This window comes from Varroa jacobsoni, unplaced genomic scaffold, assembly GCF_002532875.2.
Source record: "Varroa jacobsoni isolate VJ856 unplaced genomic scaffold, vjacob_1.0 scaffold_1474, whole genome shotgun sequence".
NCBI classification, from domain to species: domain Eukaryota; kingdom Metazoa; phylum Arthropoda; class Arachnida; order Mesostigmata; family Varroidae; genus Varroa; species Varroa jacobsoni.
In genome coordinates this window covers 264,182-270,203 of record NW_019214376.1, presented here as the reverse complement: position 1 = coordinate 270,203, position 6,022 = coordinate 264,182, and positions in this window count along the sequence as shown.

The window sequence follows — 6,022 nt, the reverse complement described above, 5'->3', positions numbered from 1 at the left end:
CGTTGCTGAAGGGACATGTTTTAGCTGACGTTCAATGACGGTGACAACACGGACGTTAATACAACGCACGCACGCATGCATGCATGCACGCACGCACGCACGCACACACACGCACGCAACAGATATTATGGGTTCGTGACCGGGGGGTCAACTGACCAACCAGTTGTTTTACCAAATCATCGGTTAGCAGTCTGCGACCGTGTGGCGAGGGAGCAAGCAGATCTCTATGCCTAAATGAGGTGGAGATGGGTGGAGCGCCGAGAATCGGTAGCACTAGATTTTCTCCAGTAGTCTGATAATCCACTCGCACCATTTTGTTGGCGACACCTGCCTTTCTGCTCAGTTATGCACTGCAGAAAAAGCATAACCAATTTGTCGCAAATTTAGCGATCTCGGCCAACATGAACATACGAAGAACCTGTTGAGTCAAAAACATATGAGTCATCATCCGTAGTGGTAATGAGTTTGTTGCCGACAATGATAATGATATCAATTTCTAGCTTACGATCCATGTTTAGTCATATTTGACATGAAATGTAGAGCATAAGAACCTTTTCAATTATTAGATCAATAGTTGAGAATCCCTCCAAAAACAATTCTAATAGAATCGTACGTAGAATCATGTGTAAATATCTACATATCTAGTAGCTGAAAATAACGAGCCGGACAAAATCGTGCCAAACGCGTTCTTGAAGCGTCCACCATAAGCACCCCAACACAACCCAGATGATTCCAGTTGAATCCATTCATTGATTTTATTCATTTTATATATATTCACATAATTACACTTTTATAAAACGTTTTTTTTTGTTCAACGCTAATTATGGTTAGTATCCTAAGAAGTAGGAGTCGGTAGGCCTGCCGATTTGAACAACTCCGGTTGAACTGTTACTGCAGATGCGGTCATTTGCATCATTTTGGTCATGGCACGGATGTTTTATGTATTCCTTAACAGAATGTGTATATGTATCGCTCTTTTTAAGCGTTACTATTGATTCCTTATTGTTATTTATTATTAAAAACATTATTTGCATAAAAACACATGATAAATATGTTATTATTACAGATATATATATATATATATTTTACGGATGGACTTGCAAATATCGTATGGAATAGTTCGTAACTGTGAGAACATGCAGACATGGAAATGTATCATGTGCGTTAGATATGATTATAGAAGGGGCTCCTATGATTAGTACGAAATTTTGTTTACTGTGTACTTTACGAGCCCTACGTCGTCGGTTATAGCTAAAATTTACTTTCAATAGCTAAAAGATAGACAGACTACATTGACTAACCAGGACTGTTTAGCAGAACTAAACCAGACATATTAAATGACAATGCCTCGACCTCACCCTTCGAGAGTCAAGTTTTTGCTAGCGCAAAGGCTGCAGCCGCAGTTCCTAGCCAACCTAACCTTATTTACAAAGCGGTTTCTCTATAAGTATCTCTTCAAAATCCCGGCGACTTAATGAAAGAATTATTTATATTTCAATATACACCTGCGCGACTTGATAAACTCTTCTACCACAAATTTGTAGAATAAAAACAAAATAAATTTATAGTGGCGTATATTTTGATTAAAAGAACTATGTCCATGGAAAAAAATTTAAAAAACTAGGGTTCACTATCTCGCATTTGATAGTGGCTATCCTAATATGCATGTATGCAGAGCTAGTCTAAAAAGTTCCCGACTTAAGTATAAAAAGGTATCTGTCATCAACAATGTAATGCGTTGAATAATACTCGTGAACATTTTGCCGATGTTGGCCACCCAGCTATTTAACCACTGTTAAATAGTAACTACATATAGAGCTAATAATGGTTAGTGCTTCTGTAAAAATGATAAAAAATTATTACTAAGTCGTCGTTAAACGTTTACATGTAAAAAGTAACGAGCCTATGTAACTTACTTGAAATTTTGGGCAGCTGAATTAAAACGCGGTAGCATCTTGCTTGACAAACGTATAGGATGGCTAGAAACTGCATTCACTGTGGATAAAATTGAAAAAGTTCACCAAACAGCAAAGATTGTGGGCATCTTGAACAGATATTGACTGGTACGTGCATGAAAGCCGTAGCGGCATCTGAATAGGTATTTTCTGTTTTAATGCCCTGTTGAAGCAGTTTAAATGAATTGAATTTCTGACCCCGATTGATAACTACATGCGAAACGTGAATGTACGACTACCGTTCTTAAACCAAGACAGAGCTGTTCTATAAGCCAAGAAAGTGAAAGCAACTGTTCCTTCGGGGGTAATCATGGAGCTGCGTTAATCGACTACGTTGAAAACATAAAGTTCATAACCAAGACGCATCGCGTATCGTTACTTGACAATCTTAAGGCAACAACATTTGAGAAAGGGCAAATCAAGCGAAACAACGCACTGTTTCACACTACAGTGATCCCCATGGTAATAATTTATAAATTTGAATTCGAGTTGATTACATCGTACTCATTAGATCTGTACCCCCAGCGAGCAGTTTCCGGCCTCCTCGAGCTTAATGCTTCACTCAGATCTTAGAAATTTTTATCGAATCGGAAGCCCATCACGTTTGTAACGAACGGGGGGAGAGTCATGAGGAAAGGCATATAGACAGACTTAAGAGGAAACTATGCTGAGAGATGAATAAGCATGAAGGCGGCCATGAGGAAGTTGAAAAGTGCTCCGGCCACATGCGTCAATGCAGGGTAACTTGCCCTTTTTAGCTCAATTTGGTTTGAAACGCCAACTTTTCTAGTAGGAAAATTTCGTCCTTAACTTAAATAACCGTACTTCACGAATTCGAGGTGTTCTATAATAACATGATAAGTCTTTTTGAAGTCTACAAAAGAACGAGGTCGCTGCAGCATGTAAGGCAATTGCAAGGATTAAGCTAAAAGAAATACGCTACCCTACATTTGTGTTATGTATACAGCGTCTATGAGTGAAGTTAGTTTTTTGTATTATCTAAGTGGAAGATACCGAGCTGAAATGGCTTCTTGTGAACATCTGCACGTACACGCAGTCCTGCGTGAGTGCCTAAACTGACGGTGCTCTTTATGGTAAATCAAATGTCGATTAATTTGAGCCCACGCGAAAATAAGACGGACATATTATAAGAGTTCTATTTTATTAACGCTTAAATTGAACTGCATACATTTTTTCTGTTCGCACGGTCCGCTGTCTTTTGCTGACTGGGCATACACACTAACCATAATAACATAGATAGATCAGTTGTGTGAGCTGGCAGTGCACGGATATGAACAGCTAACAATTATTGAATATCCTCGCTAATTCAGGACAATACTATAATTACTATGACAATATTTTTTTTTAATCTGAAAGTCATATGGAAAGACAACAAGTGGACATGACAAATTAACCTTAATATATATATAGATATTTTTTTTGTCTGTGTGCTTGGTGGGTTTTGTTTGTCTCAACGTTCCTGCAAAAACATTGTGGTAGCAACCCAGGTCGATAATGCAAAGCGTGCACTGATGGTGGCTACGGGCAACAAAGAAAATCTACCGACTTCCTTTCTTCTCCTGCTTTGGCAAGAGTTGAGTACTTCGTTTTATATGAAGGACACTGGACAGATAGCACCACATCAAGACAGAACTCGCCCCCCACAGAAATAGCTCAATGGTATTATCGCCCAGAACATCGTGTCGTGTAGACCCCAGCCCCAAAGATGTTGCGCATAAATAGCTCATCATGATCGCTGTGTTAGGGGCGGCGAAAAACGTAATGGCCAAAAAAATCGTACTACTTTTACATGTGGGTTCCCCATCTTCTCGGACTTACAAAGCAGCAGCCTTTGTCGATCCGGATAGTCTACGAAGATCGCTTTATCTATGATCTTTATCTATGATATAACAGTCAGTCTTAAACCAATCATTTGTGCTCGTCATTGTCGTCTGCGAACTTACGTACGCCATTCGCTACGAAAATCACGGCCAGTTTCCGACGGATCAAATGCTGTTTGTCGCTGTACTCGAAGCATCGAAAGCTTCCTTATATGGATGGAATCGTGTACCTCATTCTCCGCCAGTGCTGAAGGATTTCAATATACATCTTCTCTGGCCAAGCCTAGTGTGCTCCATAACGAACAATATATTTTTGCTGGTTTTCGTTCTCCGTCCGCCCGTCCGTCCGTCTCGATGATCCTCATGCGAATTTAACATGGTTTCTATATAGTGCATTGTTTATCCGTATTTATTTACTATCCGCAGTGGATAGTTTCAGTGCTTTTTGTGCAACTATGGCTGTAAGCCAAGCTCCTGCGCTTGAAGACCACCAGCAACTAGCTTGGATTTCGCTAACGGCTTTATGTTGGCTTTAATTTTTGTGCAGTTTTGGATATTATAAAAAAGGTAAGCACATCAAAAATGTCCGCGTATCGCGTGCTTAGAAGAAATATTAAGGTAGAATATAACTTCGATCTATGCTGTACGTTTCACAGGCATGGGATTTGCCAAATGCCTCGAAATAAGTGCAGTACAGCGACTGCTGCCATGTTAACTAAATGCTATCTTGATGTAACCTATTTCATTTCGTTGAAAAGGGAGAGCATGCGCTTTGATAACGGGTCCATAAAGACTATTATAATTCCCTTTGTTTGGCTTGTGAAGGCCATTGTTTCCATTAACCATACTCGCACATCCGGCACATCGCAAATACCAGCTACATACCGTTATTGCCATATTACCTGAATACGGTCAGCCCATCGATCGCCGTCTGCAACCTGTCTAAGTTATGATTATTCAGATGAGTAGCGTAACCTACAAGCTATCAGGCACTAATCATTTCAGGCAACAATCGAACTACTGACTATCTACCTAGTTGCTACGGATTTAAGATCCATACTGTATGTGTAGGTATACAAACTCATCGGTTGGAGGCAACGAGATCAATTATATGACAAATTTATGTAGCGTATCTAGCATTAAACAACAACCAATAGCAATTATAACGCTTCTGAGAGGACGCCGACGACACTAGAGATCAAATGTGCTTCGCCTTACCATACGGTAACCTTAACAGTAGCTCGACTTAGACTGCTGATTAAATGTTCAAACTCGTAAGCAATATCTTGCCCATGGTAGAAAGAATGGTAGCGCATGTAATTACTGCTTTACGAAGGGGCCTATAAAGTCGAAAAATGCGTACTCTACGAATCATCTGGCCTGATTTAATCCTGGGAAGATTTTAATCGTTTCAGAATAAGTTGAATCTTTGATCAGGAGTCCTGTAGGGGAAATGTATGCTAGCAATGTCAGCTCGTTTGTCAAAATGGCGTCCATACATTTCCGATAAGCAGTCAAGAATACTGAGTTTGGCACACAAGCAGCATGTCAATCTGGCCATTAATAAACTTCGTCTTTCGTTTGTTTAACGTGTTAAAATGCTAGTCTGTAATAGTGAGCTAGAAGCTGTAGCTCAACTCACATAGTATCGTTGTGAGAGTCGCTTCATGCGAGTTCCAGTCAGGTCTGCCAACTTCAAAAACGTTATTTCTAATAATGGCAAGACTACTCACAGAGCTCACCTCATCGATCTGGTGTTTCGTTTTTGTCAGATGGCTGTCGTCGGCCGTTCACGGCATCGTAGTAAAAAGATTGGACAATTTTGTCAGATGGCTGTCGTCGGCCGTTCACGGCATCGTAGTAAAAAGATTGGACAATTTTGTCAGATGGCTGTCGTCGGCCGTTCACGGCATCGTAGTAAAAAGATTGGACAATGTTACGTCGTTTATCTGCTGAATTCGACAATAAACCACCGCCGACAAATTTAACTTAAGCATACACTGCGTATTTAGTCTGCTCGTTAGTCTTTTGGTGAAACGTTTCATAATAGTAATAACATTTCACAAGAAAAACCACAATCCAGACATTCTCAAGCATCAGACGTTGTAGTTAGCGGTAACCTGTCCGACAAATGCTGTCATTCCGCCAACGGCAAAGGATATAATGTCTATCTTAAGTGTGTTTCTTTTATGCAGAAAAAGTCTTGCTGTAAAAGTGTTTATTCCT